This window comes from Phocoena sinus, chromosome 2 (genome assembly GCF_008692025.1).
Source record: "Phocoena sinus isolate mPhoSin1 chromosome 2, mPhoSin1.pri, whole genome shotgun sequence".
In the NCBI taxonomy this organism is placed as follows: Eukaryota; Metazoa; Chordata; class Mammalia; order Artiodactyla; family Phocoenidae; genus Phocoena; species Phocoena sinus.
In genome coordinates, this window is record NC_045764.1 from 5,882,667 (window position 1) to 5,902,418 (window position 19,752).

At 40.3% G+C, this 19,752-nt stretch overlaps 1 protein-coding gene and 1 non-coding gene across 2 annotated transcripts in view; one reads left to right on the plus strand and one right to left on the minus strand.

Annotated features, from left to right (window-relative positions):
• Positions 1–14,493, minus strand: part of PTER (phosphotriesterase related) — a 71,836-nt gene extending 57,343 nt beyond the window's left edge. Inside the window, 1 exon segment of the mRNA XM_032617450.1 lies at positions 14,312–14,493. The gene's annotated coding sequence lies outside the window, so the exon portion shown is untranslated.
• Positions 14,494–16,861: 2,368 nt separating this feature from the next.
• On the plus strand, positions 16,862–16,934 carry TRNAG-UCC. Its single transcript has one exon. It is a non-coding gene; the product is annotated as a tRNA-Gly (tRNA).
• The last annotated feature ends 2,818 nt before the right edge of the window (positions 16,935–19,752 follow it).

A 19,752-nucleotide genomic window follows, 5' to 3' on the forward strand; every position in this document is an offset into this window, starting at 1 on the left:
AGAAACATCTCAAATAAACAACCTAACCTTACACCTGAAGCAATTAGAGAAAGAAGAACAAAAAACCCCCAAAGTTAGCAGAAGAAAAGAAATCATAAAGATCAGATCAGAAATAAATGAAAAAGAAATGAAGGAAACAATAGCAAAGATCAGTAAAACTAAAAGCTTGTGAAAAATAAAACTAAAAGATGTTAGAAAAAAAAAGAAAGATCTTTCAACTTGGAGGGAGGCGGAGAATTAATAAGTAGATTTTACTTATTACTGTATAATATAGTACTTATTACTGTATAATACAAAGTTTTAATGGAAAAAAATGTGTACCCTATGCATAGGAAATAGTCTGAAAAAAAGGAAAATACCCAGGGATGCTAATAGAGGCCATTTTAAGGGGTAGAATTTTTTTTAGTTGTTTTTTCTTTTTCTCCTCTGTGCTTATCTGTTTTGTTGGATTTTGAACATAGATAATTTTGTCATATATTTAAAAAGATGACTTTTAATGGAAGAAAAATTGCTTTAGTCTCTTGTTTTGAGGGAGGTAATGTACTATCATGCCCACTTCAAAAATGAAACCAGAACACTTAAAATGCTAAGTGATGGCAGTGATAGAAATGGGAGTTGGGTCCAGGGTTCTTGTGTCCTGATGCAGTTTTTGGTTACTTTAGGGGACCAGAAGAGGGGGAGAAAGTCTGGGGAGGCCACTTTGAGGTGAGCTTTCACCCCAAGTAAGTACCAAAGGACAGAGTTGTAAATGGTTCTAACCACTCCTAAGCATGCCTTCTTTCCCACCATTTTCATTTCTGGATTGTATGTCTCTGTCTTAAATTTAAACAAGCATTGCTTTCAGTGTTTAATTACAATTTAATGGAAACACTACTTGCATTCAAATTAGCTTTTAGTTTTCACATCATTAATGTGCATCCAAGTTATTGTGTCATTATAATCTCATGTTATAATGGCTTCATAATGCAAGTCCCTGCAGAGTTGAATTAGTAGTTTCCTATGGTAATCACCCATCACTAGAATATCATAATCACATAAGCACAGTCCCCACATGCTTCCAACTGCAATCATTTTGACATTGTAAGGGCATTTTAATAGTATTAGCATAGATTCTCCAGAGAAATCATCTCATTGTCACTGCATTACCATATAAGATGAATTGTGATGGAGACATGTTGTTGTAATAGGAAAGCTTAAAAAATATTTTTTTAAAAAAGTGATGCTCAGCAGTAAAACATTTCACTTCTCAAAAGGTCAGTGCATCGTGCAGTAAGGTTTGCCTTGCGACTCTTAATTGAAGAGATGTCCTTTCACAAGATGTGAGGTTTTTGTTGTGGTTTGTTTTTCTTTCTGTTTGTTTGGGACTCATACAGCAGTAATAAAGGAGGTCAGTTCCCTCTCTGTGGTGTAGAAAGGAAAAGCAGACGTGGTTCCTGTCTTTAAGGAGTTTATAATTTAGTCAGGTTTACGACAAATTATATGCAACATGTAGGTAAAACGCAATTAATACTCTTATGCTAAATTTTGAAGTAACTGGCGTTACATAGCTATGACAGCAAGCAAACAAGGTGCTCCTGAAAAGAAAATGTTTGCCAGTTAATAAAGGGCCAAACAAAGACTGTATGGCAGGAATGGAGTCCAGGTTATCAGTATTCATAAGAGTCTGCCTGGCATCTTTGTAGTCACTAACTCTGGGAAGAAGGAAGGCCACCAAAGACACTAGTAGGGGACACAGCCAGAGTCCCACACAGGGACGAAGCAAAAAGAGGTTGTGGGCAGGAAACCTCTCCTCTGCTCGGATCTGAGCAGAGCATGGAAGCTGCACCTTGGTCTTTTTTTTTTTTTTTTTTTTTAACATCTCTATTGGAGTATAATTGCTTTACAATGGTGTGTTAGTTTCTGCTTTATAACAAAGTGTATCAGTTATACATATACATATGCAGTGTCTATATGTCCATGCACCTTGGTCTTTATCGCTGAGAGAGGAATGAGTGGAGATGCTCTCTGCAAGCGTCAGAGTAAGGCTCAGAAGAGCACCACCCAGCCCCCGACACTCTCCTTGGTTTGAAGCCGTGGTGTAAAGTGAGTATGTTGTGTCAGTGACAAATGGCACATGCTGCAGAGCCTGGCCAGGCGCTGTGATCATTGGAGAGCCCTCTAATCCTCTGATACTCTCTAGAGACACCACAGCAGAACTGCAAACGGATTATCCTAACTCTCAAGGAAGCCTCCTGTCTGCTCAGTGTTAAGTGAGAACCGCGTCACAGCCAGCATTTAGCATCGTGACTGACCCGTGGCGGGCGTTCCAGAAACGTTTATGGATGAGAAGTCAATTAACGTGACTGGAGAGAAGGCACAGGCTTCAGAGCTGCTGTAGGTCTGAAGCCACAGGGAGCAGATCTGGAATATGGACTCTCCGGTAGCATTCACAGCAGAGGAATTACCAACTGGCAAATGTCTCTTGTATTATCAAGACTTGCCTGCCTTCTTGGTGATGGCACATCATGGCATTCAGCGGGTAATGGTCACTAATTTTCCCTTTCTCGAATTATGTGTGCCTGGGAGATCTCAGAACTACGCCGTGACTCAGTTTCCAAAAAGAACTAATAACACTTTTTTAATTGGAACACAATGCGGATACAGATGTGCTTTCTAAGTGCTCAAAGATGCTTTTACCGACAAGCTGTGGAGCGATAGAAACTTATTCCATAAACAAAATTAGCTGTTCCTCCTTTAGAAGTGATTTTTAATTTCATAAGTAAACGCTGTGGCCCTTGCTACCCTACTCTTCTGCGAGTTCTTGCTTGGGTGTCACATGAAATTAAACTTCCACTTCTTAGCCCTATTCTTCACAGTAACTCACTTCATACATTTTTCATTATGGATTCATATCAAAACTTACTTTTATTACATCTGATGATGAGTTTTCTATTATTTTGTTGTTATTAGACATAGATTAAAAATCAAGAACTCAGGGAGGTTTGAATCCAAGAGCACCAACCATCAGAACAGAAGTTTTATCTATTACGGAAAATAGACCTTGACGCTGCTTAAAAATATATCAGTTTCCCTCTCTTGTTCCAATGTACTGAAGGCAACAGATATCGTTCCTGATAATATGCAATAGGTTAATCTTTCATTTGATACAAACAAAAGTTAGAAGCTATATATCACTTATATGTGGAATCTAAAATATGACAAAAATGAACATTTCTGCGAAGCAGAAACACACTCACAGACATAGAGAACGGACTTGTGGTTGCCAAGGGGGAGGGGTGCAGCGGGGGGATGGACTGGGAGTGTGGGATGAGCAGATGCAAACTAGTATCTATAGGATGGATAAACAACAAGGTCCTACTGTAGAGCACAGGGAATTGTATTCAATATCCTGGGATACACCATCATGGAAAAGGATGTGAAAAAGAATGTATCTATCTGTATAACTGAGTCACTTTGCTGTACAGCAGAAATTAACACGACGTTGTAAATCAGCTAGACTTCAATTTTAAAAAAAGCTAGGGCTTCCCTGGTGGCGCAGTGGTTGAGAGTCCGCCTGCCGATGCAGGGGATGCGGGTTCGTGCCCCGGTCTGGGAAGATCCCACATGCCGCGGAGCGGCTGGGCCCGTGAGCCATGGCCACTGAGGCTGCGCGTCCGGAGCCTGTGCTCTGCAACGGGAGAGACCACAACAGTGAGAGGCCCGCGTACCGCAAAAAAAAAAAAAAAAAGAAAAAAAAGAAAAAAAAGCTAGAAGCTATAAAATACCTTAAGTGCCGCCAAAAATTAATGTTAAGTTACTGTTTTAAAAATGGAATTATGCACACAGATGGGACAGCATCCTACTTTATGAAAATATCACTATTTCCCCAAAAGGAGGAAAAGCTACACGTTTACCAACTACTTAAACGTTACAAAAAAAAAAAAAAAAGATATGCTCAGAGTGTGTCTTTGGGTAAATCACTTAGTCTGTGGGCCTGTTTTCTCATTAATAAAACAAAGGAATTAACAAGCAAGGTGATTTGTAACGTTCTTTCCAGATACAACTTCTCTGATTCTATGGGAAGAGGCATCAAATGACCTCTCAACTGGTTTTGCAGTCACTCCCAGGAGTTTAGACACTAAACAAATGGGGATATACGCGTAGTAGAAAATTAGGCGCTATACAAGGAATGTAAAAACTATTGATATCTTTCTAATTCTATTCTGATCTCCCATCAAGGCAAACCATCCTTAACAAACCACATTACAGTATTTACTATCTTTTAAAAATATTTATTTATTTATTTATTTGGCTGCAGCCGGGTCTTAGTTGCAGCGCGCAGGATCTTTTGTTGCGGCAGGCAGACTCCTAGTTGCGGTGTGCATGTGGGATCTAGCTCCCTGACCAGGGATCGAACCCCAGCCTCCTGCATTGGGAGCGTGGAGTCTTAACCACTAGACCAGCAGGGAAGTCCCTTACAGTATTTACTATTAACTTCAAATTATTACTAGCAGATGAATGAAAAATATTTCACTACCCGGATTATTACTTTTCTATGATCACCCTTTATACTGCTTATGACTAAAAGCAAAGTAGAGGCACTAGGATAAAATAATGGTGGTGATTAGGCCTCAAATACATGACGCTGATTGTCTAAGCAACTGAAAACTTTTGCCTCTTTCCTAAATAAAAGCTGAAATGATACATTACCTGTGTATATGTGTACTTAGATACATATACATATATATGTATATGCATTTTCTAGTGTTTTCACAGTTTCTAATCATCACAGTACAAGTACAGAAACTATTCTGAAAATGAGTCTGTGCCAGCTTTACAACCAAGAACTATTTTATTTTTTAGTGGGCAGTGAGGTAAGTAGAAAAAGTCGATCTGGTTCTTTTTGGTCAGTGTTTTCAGAAGGTGTGATATATAGTCCACTGGTGTTCACACTGATTTTAGGTGATATATGGGCATTTAAAAATGTTTTAAACAAGTATTTATTTTAATGTGTCTTAGAGAAAAACTAGTAAACATTGCAAGCCTGTGATTTCATGAATGGTTTTGCTTAGGATGAGGCTGAAGGAAATCAGTGGGTTGGTTTAAGAAAATATATTAAGTAATTAGTAGTGACGGTAGTACATAGGCATAGCAAACACTCTTCAAGATGATATGAGAATGAATCAAATTTGACAAATTTGAGGAATACTAATGAATGATAAATGTATTCATCCACTCTGATGAATATTACATTGAGTTTATGAAAACTAAAAGGCATTTAACATCTCTGCAATGTCTTGTAACAATTTATTTTTTCTGGCCTATTAAGGAACTAACTCCTGTTCTGGGGATAACATCTCCAACTCATCAGAAATATAATCTTGACTTCTAGTTAGGCAAAGAAAGCTATTATCCAATTTTAACTCTCAGACCTTTTTACTGACAACTATAATTGCTGACATTATTTTAAAGGATGTTGATTAAAAATATAAATATGATATTATATGATGTAAAAGAATATGGATTGAGACAGTGTGGTCGGACATAGTACAACTACTTAGTAAGCTTTCAAATTTTTATAGAATAAAACTCTGAAGTTTAATACATCATTCTTTTTAGAGAAACAAAATATAAATAAACTCTCCTTTAGTGCCAATGTTGTAAAATCACCACATTATATAGGAATAACTAATGAAAACTTATTTTAGCCAAGGTATTACTAACACAAAAATAAAAATAAATAAGTAGAAACAGGTTCACAAAAAAACACAGTATCCCTACCTAATGCATTATGAAAACTCCACATTAAAACAAAAAAATCTTTTGCAATTCTGATTTGGTCTATTAGAAAGCAAAGGAATTTAGAAACTAATGGTTTTTGACCTCACTGTAGCAAGAATAAGTAATAGCAAAGGCCCATGAAGTATCCCTAATGCTAGAAACTATATATATTCTTTTACATATCTTAAACCTAACAACCAAATGACATTCAATGGACAAGAATATATAGAACTATATAGAATCTTTACAGAGACCATTTTAAACTCGCATCTCTTAGCCTGAAATATTTTAATTTATCTACTGAAATATCCTGATAGACAAAAAGTGAAAAGACAGTGCCTGGGAGGAGTGAAGAAAGTCAAAAAGGAGCACTGCAACTGAATTTGCCGGAACCTTCTCTCTCCCTGGACGCCTAACAGGTCAAATATGGATGTAAGGTCAAAGTCTCAGTCTTATTTAAAACAGCAGAATCTTTGCTACGTATGCACTCAGCTGCTCCGAAATATTTAGTTCCACAGCAGAAACAGGAACCCTTGGAATTTGTTCTTTTCTGGATGATAAGGGGGCAAGTTCAAAGCAACAGAAGCAGAGGGGAATCAATGTAAGGCCTTAGATTTGCTTTGGAAGCCAGTGGCCTCTTCCGGAATTCCTGTGTTAAATGGATTTGTGCAGTGGCAAATGGAAAGTCTCTAAAGTTAAAGACTGGGGACTTCCCTGGTGGCACAGTGGTTAAGAATCCACCTGCTGATGCAGGGGACACGGGTTCGAGCCCCAGTCCAGGAAGATGCTACATGCCATGGAGCAACTAAGCCCGTACGCCACAACTGCTGAGCCTGTGCTCTAGAGCCCGTGAGCCACAACTACTGAAGCCCACTCACCTAGAGCCCGTGCTCCACAACAAGAGAAACCACTGCAATGAGAAGCCCATGCACTGCAATGAAGAGTAGCCCCTGCTCGCCACAACTAGAGAAAGCCCACGTGCAACAATGAAGACCCAAAGCGGCCAAAAATAAATAAATTAAATAAATAAATAAATAAAGACTGAACTTGGAGAAACCTCCGCCTGGGAAACTCTATAACTCGCAGAAAAGCACTGACTCATGAAATGATAGACGTGCCATAGACCAGGGAGCAATAAATAAAATCATGTCAAATAACCTAGGTTAAAAATAGCAAAGACACCCTTGTAGCCTTTCCCAGAGAAAGGTTTCAACAATACTTTTCTGTGGAGTGACTGGGAGTGAAAAACCACATCCTACTTACATGTGAATTATCCTACATATGCATGCAAATTTATTTGCTTATTATTCACATTTAATCTGTCCCTGAAAATTTGATGGTATCAAATTTTGCATCACAGAAGTATATATATAAAATTATATATATAAAGAAGAAATGAATTGTATATATATTTATAATTATATTACATAATTGTATTTGTCTAATTATATATATAATTCAGTTCTCTTTGTAAAAATCAATTCTTTTATTTAATTTTTTTAATATGGACATTCTAAAAATGTTCACAAATGTCAAGAGTAGTATAGTGAACCCCTATGTATCCATCACCCAGCTTCCACAATAATTCCAACTAAAAACAGTTTTTGAAGGGAAAAATGTTTCGCAGTTCATTCCAAGCCATCAGCCAATTATCCCATATATTATGAACATACTCTTATAAACCCACGTAACAATCCTCTAAGGATTTCTGGCTCTCAGTTTACTGCAAAAGACATTTTAAAAAATAATTTTTAAAAAAGGCTACTTCAGACTGTACTTCAAAGCTACAGTAATCAAGACAGTATGTACTGGCACAAAAACAGGAATATAGATCAATGGAAGAGGATAGAAAGCCCAGAGATAAACCCATGCACATATGGTCACCTTATCTTTGATAAAGGAGGCAAGAATATACAAGGGAGAAAAGACAGCCTCTTCAATAAGTGGTGCTGGGAAAACTGGACAGCTACATGTAGAAGAATGAAACTAGAACACTCCCTAACGCCATACACAAAAATAAACTCAAAATGGATTAAAGACCTAAATGTAAGGCCAGACACTATCAAACTCTTAGAGAAAAACATAGGCAGAACACTCTATGACATCAATCACAGCAAGATCCTTTTTGACCCACCTCCAAGAGAAATGGAAATAAAAACAAAAATAAATAAATGGGACCTAATGAAACTGAAAATCTTTTGCACAGCAAAGGAAACCGTAAACAAGATGAAAAACAGCCCTCAGAATGGGAGAAAATATTTGCAAATGAAGCAACTGACAAAGGATTAATCTCCAAAATATACCAGCAGCTCATGCAGCTCAGTATCAAAAAAACAAACAACCCAATCCAAAAATGGGCAGGAGACCTAAATAGACATTTCTCCAAAGAAGATAAACAGATTGCCAACAAACACATGAAAAGATGCTCAACATCACTAATCATTAGAGAAATGCAAATCAAAACTACAATGAGGTATCACCTCACACCAGTCAGAATGGCCATCATCAAAAAATCTACAAACAACAAATGCTGGAGAGGGTGTGGAGAAAAGGGAACCCTCTTGCACTGTTGGTGGGAATGGAAATTGATACAGCCACTATGGAGAACAGTATGGAGGTTCCTTAAAAAACTAAAAATAGAACTACCATACAACCCAGCAATCCCACTACTGGGCATATACCCTGAGGAAACCATAATTCAAAAAGAGTCATGTACCACAATGTTCATTGCAGCTCTATTTATGATAGCCAGGACATGGAAGCAACCTAAGTGTCCATCGAGAGATGAATGGATAAAGAAGATGTGGCACATATATACAATGGAATATTACTCAGCCATAAAAAGAAACAAAATTAAGTTATTTGTATTGAGGTGGATATGGGAAGCAGCTGCATAGCACAGGGAGATCAGCTCAGTGATTTGTGACCCCCTAGAGGGGTGGGATAGGGAGGTGGGGATGGAGACTCAAGAGGGAGGGGATATGGGGATATATGTATACATATAGCTGATTCACTTTGTTATACAGCAGAAACTAACACATCATTGTAAAGCAACTATATTCCGATAAAGATGTTAAAAAAAAAAAGACTACTATTCTATTCCAAAGCTGAATATTGTAAAGTTCTCCAGAATCAGTTCTAGTCTGCATGGTAGATACGGGCAGGTCACACTGAGGTCTTTGAGGCTTTCACGTTCCCAATATTTCTGCAAATTTAAGAGCTTATTTGGCTTCCTCTTGGGCTCATCATCTTTCTTCAGAGACTCTTTGGCTTTCATAGACATTTTCAGTTGATAATATTGAGGCAGGAATTCAGAACACGTCGAACAGCAGGAGCACAAGGTATCACCCTCTCGGGAGAAGATGTGCGATAGGACCAGAGTGTATTTTATATCCTGTTGTCCTTTTTGATGGCGTAAGTATGCAGACTAGTCATGGCACTTTCTTGATTTTAGGTGAGAAACATTTGTGAGTTGTCATCATAAATATTTGGATGATTGTAGTTCAGACAGCAAGGTAAACTTGCTTATGTGCATTTTATGGTTAACAGCCTAATAAACCTTATATTTGGGTTGGCCAAAAAGTTCGTTTGGGCTTGTCAATAACATCTTTTGGAAAACCCGAATGAACTTTTTGGCCAACCCAAGAGAATTCATTTAATAATGTTGCTTTGATTTTAATCTAATTAGTTCAATCTTTTAAGTCATAAGCATAAAACTCTCCAAGTAATGTTAAGAAGTTCCTGAACTGAGTAGACCTTCCAAAAGATTTGTAGTTATCACTTGATTGCTCAAATTTGATTAAAAAAAAAAAACCCTGCCAAAATGATAGTTTCTAGAGGCCATTATTATTGTAGGCTAGTATGATGGGCTGAATTGTACCCCCTCCAAACATTCTTATGTTGATGTCCTAACCCTCAGTATCTCAGAATGTGACAGTATTTGGAGATAGGATCTTTAAAGAGGTAATTATATTAAAATGGGTTTGTTAGGGTAGGTCCTAATCTAACATGACTATTTTGTGTAGTTATAAGAAAAGATTAGGACACAGAGGGAAGACCACATGAGGATACAGGGAGAAGGAGGTCATCAGCAAGCCAAAAAGAGAGGCTTCAAAAGAAACAAAATCTACCAACACCTTGATCTTGGACTTCTAGCCTCCAGAATGATGAAAAAAATCAATTTCTGGTGTTTAAGTCACCCAGCCTGTGATATTTTGTTATGCGGCCCTAGCAAACTAATACAGTCAGTAATAGAGGTTGTGTAGTCCAAGCCACGGAAGTGGCCTTTAATTAAACCAGGGGGCTCTGGGTCCATAAAGTGAGTAGAAAATCTGTCGAAGGGTCTGGCTGGGCATATGCAATATAATCTAATCCTTTTTGACAAATGTTGATGCCAATGAGGTGACAGCTCAGTGTATGGACTCTGAGTAAATAAATGATTATTGCAGTGATTTGTCAGGGCTTGATAGGAAAGCTTGCTGAAAAGGTAAGCAGATACCACACACAACAGATGTGGCAGCTGTATGATGTGAAATACCCCTGAACTGGGGAATCTACTTTATATTTCCTCCAAACTTTTAGAGTCGAAGACTAATGACATCTAACCTTTCAGAGACATAAGGAATGTAGTACATAAGACCTAGAAATGTGATAGTATAAACCTGATAACTTTGAGAGTGTATGAAAATACTTTAAATATTTCAAAAATCAATACATATACAGTTTTGAAAATAGTAAGCAATATTAACAAACACACCTTTGTTGGTACACAATAATACTAAGGATTTTGTGGTTGCAGTGGACTTTCAATTATACAACAGAGCATTAAATTCATAATATTTACCAATAGTCTTTTCAAAGTGCTTTCAAACACTAAATAATTACCCAATTAAGCCATTGCAGGATAAGCTGTTATTACTCTGGATTTAGTGGAAAGGACTAATAATTATTATTTTAACAGTTTCCGTGAAGAAAGACTCAATGTTTACTGAACACAACTGTGAGAACAGCTCAGCCTTTTAGTGAGTAGGAACAGGAAAAAACAAAAGGTTGATTCGCTAAGTGAATTCAGGGGAAGACAGAGATGATTAAGAATTAAGAACCATGACCTGTGAAAACGGAGAATTTAATATGCAAAGCAGAGACCAAAATTGGCAGAAAGCTACTTATGAAAACTGCCAACATTCAATGTTGTCGACAGACAATGGAGAATCTTTGGTTGTGCCCTGAACAACATAATTCATCACACCAGAGCTCGGGGCAGTCATGTCCAAGGAATTTATCATTATCATATCACTCGTCTGAGTAAGAGGGGGAGAACTTTGATTGTTAACCTCTAGGGAGAGTGGATTTATAGCCAACAACCCTAAGAATGCAGCATGGCTCTGCCCTAAGCAAAATGCTGTGGCTTCACTTTTGTTTAAGTCAGAGGAAAAGAGAGAACACATTGCTTCCAGGATGTGGAGCAAAACCTAGGTCTGATCCTCTTAGATCCAAAATAAGAAAGCCAAGAAATCATACTTAAATTACTCTTCGAAGCTGCTTTCCAAAAAAATTAGATATTAGTCAATGGTAAGTTTGGATGATTCATTTCAAGTGTCCCTTGATTTCAAAGTAATTTCTGAAATGCATCCACTGATATAACTACACCTGGAAAGAATTGTGTGTCTTAACGATGAATCCGTAAACATTCCTTTATATTGGAAAACTTGGAAGGATGCCAAAAATTTTGTTTTATTTTTAAAATTTTATTTATTTTTGGCTGCATTGGGTCTTCATTGCTGCGCGCAGGCTTTCTCTAGTTGCGACGAGCAGGGGCTACTCTTCGTTGCGGTGCACGGGCTTCTCATCACGGTGGCTTCTCTTGTTGCAGAGCACAGGCTCTAGACATGTGGGCTTCAGTAGTTGTGGCACATGGGCTCAGTATTTGTGGCTCACGGGCTCTAGAGCGCAGGCTCGGTAGTTGTGGCGCACAAGCTTAGTTGCTCCGCGGCATGTGGGATCTTCCGGGACCAGGGCTCGAGCCCGTGTCCCCTGCATTGGCAGGCAGATTCTTAACCACTGCGCCACCAGGGAAGTTGGAAAATTTTAAATATAGGTAGACAGGCAGACAGACAGACAGATAGATAGTGTTTTTCAAAATGAAAATGAGAGCCTTAATTCCTATCCCTTGTGGACATTGAACCTTTATGTACTTTACACTTTAATACTGGCTGCCCTTACAGAATATAATTAAACATCTAAGTGCCATTTTTTCCACCTTTGATTAAAATCGCGATGTTCCAGAGCATTCTGGAAACAAGTCCACACAGTAAGAGGGACAGTGGTCACAACAGCACACTTCTTAGAGCATCCTCCCTCTTTTAGGCTACCAAGGAGACCAGTAATTCTTGGAGACGTGTGGCTCAGACCTTGAGTGTCTTAGTCAGGATAGGCTAGGTTATGTTGCTTTAACAAACAAGTCCCCAGATCCTGGGGTCCAAACACAACAGAGGCTGATTTCTGGATTGCACTATGTGTCTAACACAGAGTGATGGGGGCTCTTCCGATCGTCTTCATTCCATGACCCAGGCCAACAGAACACCACTACCTAGACAATTGGTGGTCACCCTGGCAGAGGGAAAGAGAGTGGGGTGCACCTCTCATTGGGTTTTAAAGCTTCCACCTGGAAGTGACACAGGTCACTCCACTTAAATTTCATTGACCAGAGAAAGTCACATGGCCATGCCTCATTGGAAGGGGACAGAGGTGGGAGCCAGGTGACTAGGTGGGAGCAGATATTTTATTTTTCTTCTTCCTTTTTTTATTTAAGTGAGGGAGAGACGTCTATGAATGAGAAGGCTTTTTTAAATGAAACTTTTTTTTAGAAAAACATGAACCACTGAGTACAGAAGAACGAGGTCATGTTTGGCATATGAAAAACATATTCAACAATCATCTCAGGTTCTCCTATTAACAATGAAGTTCATAGAGCAGAACACAGCTTAAGGACTTCTCAGCAATGTTACTGTATGGTTCACTGGGGTATTTAAGATGTTTGAGAAGGATGAAAGATTCCTCAGATAGGAACACTTTAAAGCATATGGAAGCAAGAATGGATATTTTCCATTCTATTTTCAGTAGCTCCTCCCATTCTCTGTAGTTCATTATTTTGTCTTCAGGCTTAATTCTGAGAGCAACCTCTGTAAGCCTTACATAGGGGTCCTCTACCTACTATAATCCCAGGGATCTCAGGGCCAAGCCCCCGACTGAGAAGGCAGCAAGTACACTGGCACAGACTTTTCAAGACTCTAAATGATCTGTTGCTCTTTGCTCCTGTCTGGGTCAAAATTTAACTATGCACACTGCAAATTGTCTTAAGTTAGTATTATCATGTACAGAGCTCAGAGAAGACCCCTGGTGATTAGCTTTTACTAACTGTCAAAAATATAGGCTTGGGGCTTTCTATTATGATTCTAAGATCAAGGAATGGAAATAAAATGTATTTTGCTATTCTATTCCAAAAATCTACATTGCATACATTTTAGTCACTTTTATAACAATAAAGCAACATCTAGTCTCCACGAATGAATACAGAATTTCACAAAGTAGCACTCTGAGTTCTTTGTTCAAATTATCCTCTTTAAAATTAAGTTGCTATCTTATTATCAACAGTCAGCAAGTTGATCGCTTTCTCTTTGCCCTGTGCACTGTTTCTTTTTGAGAGGGGGTTGGTTATTTCTGGAATTACATCAGACCTTCAGGATAATGGCTGTACACTCCTACTGCCCATGTAAAATAAAATGTAACCGGCCAAGTCCTAAGTCTTAGGGCTCTTTTCTTACTGACGTTCACTCTATATGACAGTGAATGTGACGATCCTTTAGGATAGGAGTCAATGCTTCCTAGCTCCAGTTTCCTCCACTGGAGAGGTGATTTAAGGACGAATAAACCCGTATGTCCAACCAAGGAGTTAGTTCTCTAAACGCAGCCCCCGCCCCAGGTGTCACTGCACCTGAGGTGTCTTCACAAATGTCACATCGTGGCTGTAAATACCATGATCATATCCGCACCCAAGTGTATTTGGAATATCTTTACAATAGAAGGACCATGACGGTAAAATCAAGGCGAAAGCTGAGGCCCAAGGCTTAGAGGTATGATTTCAAAGCTTATTAGAGGAGAACAAGCGTGGAGTAGGTGCCACCCCCGACCCGTCATCCCAGCACAGCGGCCCAACGACGACCCCGGAGCATTTCTGTCGAGCAACCCCGAGCTCGAGCCACGCGGGGCCCTCGGGCCTCGCTCCGCGCCGGACTCTGAGCCTCGGGCTTCAAGTCAGCCTTTGCAGGACTTAGACTTCGGGGCAACCCTCCAGCTGCAGGCCCAGGCCAGCCTCCCAGGCCTCGCAGCCTCACGATCCCCGTCTTTGCAACTCCCCCCGAGCGCCAGGAGAAAGGCAGCAACTAGCCAAAGCCTTAGGGACTGCTTTAAGACTCCTTCCCAGGGCGGACCTCCGCTGGGGTCCCTGCAGGAGTTAACGCGCCCAGCTCGCCAGCGAGCCCATTCTTCCTACCGGGCCCACAGCTCCCGCGCCCGCTCTGGCTCCCGGGCTCCTTCCCTCCACTCGTTGCGCGCCGCCTTCTCCCCGGGGACCCTCCGCAGGAACTGGGCCTTTGACGTCTCCCCAGTCTCCGCCCACTTCACCTTTCGGTCTAGTGTTCTCCGCGCCCTAGGGCCCCAGGGCCACACTCCATGGGCCCCGGCCACGCCCCACCCCTTCCTTAGGCCGCGCAAGCCAGGCGCCAGTCGGATCCCTCTAGACTCGGCCGCGCCCAGAAGGTTCCTGCCAGGCTCCGCCTCCGGCCCTAGGCCACGCCCAGCGGGCCCCTGCCCCTGCCCCTGCCCCGCCCCGCCCGCCTCCGGGCTGTCTGAGCTCCAGGCCCCGGCGGCCTGGCCCTACACTTGAGCGGGCAGAAGGCGTGTAGCCTCAGGATCCACTCAGCGGCTGGGCTGAGAACCCACTTCCTGGGAGCAGGTCTGTTGTAGGTAGCCGCCAAATATCCTGGCAGGAGAGGTTTCTCTTCTCTTTCGAGTGCGGCTGAGTCAAAAGGACTAGGGGCTGGATCCCCCCAGGGAGAAAGGAAGCTGCTGCCTTTTCCCCAGATCTCAGTTCTCCATGGAAAAGCCTGCAACGTGGAGGCTTTAGCAGCTATTTTAGTTTCCTTCGAGGATAACAAGTCAGAGGGCGTGCACTGCCAATTCGGTGGCACGAACAGGATTTGGATTGAATACAGGCAACTCTCGGTTTATGCCTTTCTTTTTTCCCTCCCAGATGATTTTTTTTTTAATTGTGGTAAAATACACATAACATTTACCATTTTATACATATTAAGGTGTACAGTTAGGTGGCACTTAGTAAATTCACAATATTTGGCGTCAGTTTATTGCTTCGTTGTTTCATACTCTTGGGCCTGAGGCTTCTCATCTTTAAAATTAGAGTCTATACTATAAGCACTGGCCCCAGCAATTCATGTGACAAATAGCCTATTTGAATACCTGTGAGTCAGCCTAGGAAACAGTGCTAGGAGCCGTTGCCGCAGGACAGAATTTAAGTGTTTAAGTGTATTTCATTAATGTTATCCTGAATTCTGAGAAAAAAGTTGAGTAGTCAGATGGGAAGAACCTCCAGGTGTCAATTGAAAGGAAGTCATTTAAGAAGAGTAATAAAAATAATAGAAGATGTTTCCTGAGGCCTCCTCTGCTGCTCTAGATACCTGCCTCTGTTATCTTAATTTTTAGAACAATCTGTATGTGTTAGGATCAATTTCTCCTCTGATTACAGATAAGAAAACAGAGAAGTGCCTTGTGCAAGGCCGGGGCTAGAACCCAGTTTGGTGATATCATAGCACCTGCCCTCCTAGCAGAGAGCAGGGGACTTCCATAGGATGCCAGGAAATACAGTAATATATTTAAGTGAGAAAAAGAGGAGAAAAGGAAATAATGGGGGGGGGGGGTTGTTTTTGTTTTACAAGGAGGGTAAAAGTATCAGAAGTTGGTTGGTAAGGGATAGGCAGGGAGAAAATACTGGGAAAGCAGTGGTCCTTAAAGATGGTGGCTGCTTTAATCCTAAGAACAGGGAAGGGGATAAAAATAGCACCCAGGAGTGGGAGAGACAAGAATAAATGTACAGGTTAAGAACTCCAGGGGCATGAATATTGGGACAGTTGAATATTCCTAAGAGTGACTGGGGCTCATACTGAGATTGTATAATGAATAGATGGGTCAAGGGAAGCTTCTAAAGTGATTTCAGTGCTGCCTGCTACTTTGATTGCCTGTACGGCAACCCTGAAGCCATATAAATGTGTACCTGACAATGGTTGTTAAGGTGAGGCCTAAAAGTCCATTATTTACAATGTTATGTATTTTACTAGTCCATGCTGCCAGACATGAAATTATACACAAGATTCATGTTAAAAAATGACTTCTGGGCTTTCCTGGTGGCGCAGTGGTTGAGAGTCCGCCTGCCGATGCAGGGGATACGGGTTCGTGCCCCGGTCCGGGAAGATCCCACATGCTGCGGAGCAGCTGGGCCCGTGAGCCATGGCCGCTGAGCCTGCGCGTCTGGAGCCTGTGCTCCGCAACGGGAGAGGCCACAGTAGTGAGAGGCCCGCGTACCGCAAAAAAAAAAAAAAAAAAAATGACTTCAGTTTTCCTTTATGGAAGTTACTAAATTCTCCACTGTCCACATTACACCCATTGTACAAGGTTTGTGATGGATTTCACACGCAGGCTCTTCTCTCTAGGGCTTTACACCTTAAACAGATAGCGTCAAAGAGAAACTACTCTAGATTTTATTTCTCTTTGAAAGAAGTAGCTTCAAGGAAACGTCAAATTAATAGGTAGGAGTTTTATTTCAGGAACTTTATCAAACTATTGTGAATACGTGTGTTCAAACACAGGGAGAGAAATCCATGCAAATTCAAGGTACAACATTGAAAAACCTTGATAGTGTATGGCATTTGAGTATAGACTATAATTCCATTTCACATCATACATGATGTAAGCACTCCTGTTGGTTAAGCACCAAATGCTATCCTATTTAAAAATAATTAAAATAGGGACTTCCCTGGCGGTCCAGTGGTTAAGACTCTGCACTTCCAATGCAGGGGTCACAGGTTCGATCCCTGGTCGGGGAACTGAGATTCCCACATGCTGGGCAGTGAGGCCAAAAACTTAAAAAAATAAATAAAAATAATTAAAATAAACATGCTTCAGAACTGGCCCGGAAATCTACTAGCCCTGATGATAGGTAGACACGAAGGGGTAAAAGACGTCTTTTACTATGTCCTGCCGTCAAATATAATAATCTGCCAACAAACCTTGTACCCAGTGTCATTTTCCAGCCTTTCTTCCTGGAAAAGCTTAACTTGCAGATATTTTTTGAAACCTAGAATATTACCGTACCATCATCTGAAAGATTTCCAAATCAATCTCCCTGTTAAGGGTTTAGTTCAAATGCACTCTCATTTCCACAGTACCTGCTTTTCATTTTCATAGTATCTTTGAATTTTGACAGTACCTGTACTCAGAAACACCAAATTGGCAGAGAGAATAAAATCAAACCCAAACATCCAGTACCCCTTGCTGTTTGGGTTAAACTCCTGGAAGGCGCTCAGGTTTTCATCACCCTAGTTAATTTTTTAAATACTTATGCAGAAATGAACTATAGAAAAAAATCTGGAGAAGACAAAATATAAAGTTATCCAGATGCTTGTCCGAGGGGCAGCAGGGGAAGAACACAGCTGATGATATCAAGTCTTAAATGGTGTTGCTGTCAGGTTTTAACTGTTAATTGGAAGTTAAAATTTACGGTGCTCCAGAGATTTTCTCAGATTAATTTTTAGTCATGGTGTGATAAACTAGTCCCATCATTTCTGGGAAATCTATTAGATACCAGTGTCACAATAGAGGTAGGACAGAGCTTTCAACACACATTTTTGTATCAAATTCCTATTCTTTATACCTCCCAGAGAATACAACTAACTATTCAATGTATTTTATTACTTAGTGGCAAAAGGAAAAGTGAAATTAAAATATTCTAGTTCTTAAAGAGCTAAATTGAAAACACGTAACCCCCCCCCCATCCAAGGAACTTTTTAATAGGGACTATACCTTTACAAAGGAGTCATTACAACCATTTGTAGAAGCCAATCACAAATTTGTCTTCAAAAACTATTATGACTTTACAGCCCCTGTGGAAAACAGTAGATCAGGTCATCAAAAACTAGTGTTAGCAAATGATCCAGCAGCCCTACTTCTGGGTATAGATCCAGAAGAAGTGAAAGCAAAAAACCAAACAGATATTTGTACCCCTATGTTCATAGCAGTCTTATTCACAATAGCCAAAAGGTGGAAACAATCCACATGTTCACTGATGAGTGGATACACAAAATGTGGTCTATACGTACAATAGAATATCATTCAGCCTTGAAAAGGAATGAAATTCTGACAGTGCTACAACTTGGATGAACCTGAAGACATTACGCTAAGTGAAGCAAGCTGGACAGAAAAGGACAAACACTGTATGATTTCACTTATATGAGGCGCCTAGACTAGTGTCATTCATAGAGACAGGAAGTAGAATAGTGGTTGCCAGGGGCTGAGGAAGGGGGAACGGGGAGTCAGTGTTCAATGGGTACGGAGTTTCAACTTGGGAAGATGTAAAAATTGTGGCGATGGATAGTGGTAATAGTTGCTCAACAATGTGAGCGTACTTAATGCCACTGAACTGTACACTTAAAAATGGTTAAAATGGTAAATTTTATGTTGTGAATATTTTACCACAGCAGAAAAAGACTTGATTTCAGACAGCTGTTTGTAAATAACTTATAAAAGTTGACTTGAATTTAGAACACCTGTTGCTCTCACTCAATTTGCTAGTATAAATAAAAGGTCATAATTTTTAATTGTATCATCATTAGTTAAAAAAATAAAACTTTTAAAGTGAACTGCCTGGGGGTTTCTTTAGGTTTTTTTTTTTTTTTTTTGTGGGAGGGAGGTTGGGTTTTTTTTCTTTTTCCTGGCCTAGCAATTTCTTTTGGTATTTGTGACAGAGTCTCAGTGATGTTTGGTGGTTAGGTGCTCACTAAACCCATTTCCTTCTAATCCTCTACCTGCTGGACACATCACTACACTACATTTCCCAAGCTCCCCTGCAGTTAGATGCGGTCCTGCCACTGAGTGCCAGCCAATAGGATGTGGCATGCCTTCTAGAAGTGGCCTCTCAAAAACCTCCCACCTACCCAACATCCTCCACTCTTTCTCCACTCATGGGCAGGATGGAGAGAATTTCTGGAACCTGCAGAGTGGAGCCCCAGGCGAGAAGGGGGCTGTATCTGAATGGCCATGTGAAGCAGAGCCCTCCTACCACCCTTAACTATGAGGAAATGTGAGTGAAAAGTGTCCTTTTGATGTCTTAAACCACTGAGATTGGTTTATTTGTTAAGCAGATAGCCCACCCTGATTAATGTAGTATTTGTCCTGGTAAGAGGAGATTCCATATGCAAATTGAAAAGCACCCTCATTTAGCCAGCCATTAATAACTAATATGAAATGCCTTCCATGATGGTTTCCAAATCCTTTAGAGAATTATTTGCGTTAGAGGCATCTATCAGCACAGGATAATGTGATTATTGATCTCTAATATTAAATACAGCCTTGAGAGAAACAGAATGATATTAAACCCCACTCCCCCAGCTCAAAAAAAAAAAAAAAAAACCTCAGCACGGAAGCTCTTCATTAACTCTAAGTCCAGGCATGTGTGTCTGTGAAGAACGCCAAATGGTAGTTTTCTCAGTGTTGAAAAACAGAACAATGTGGGTTTGAAGCAAACATTAAAAGGATAACTTGAATGTATAATTCAAATAACTCGACATTTTTTTTCCCCTTTAAGTAATATGAATAATTTCTGTGTTTTTATTTCAGGATCTTTTAAAATTTTGTGTGTCTGTGTGT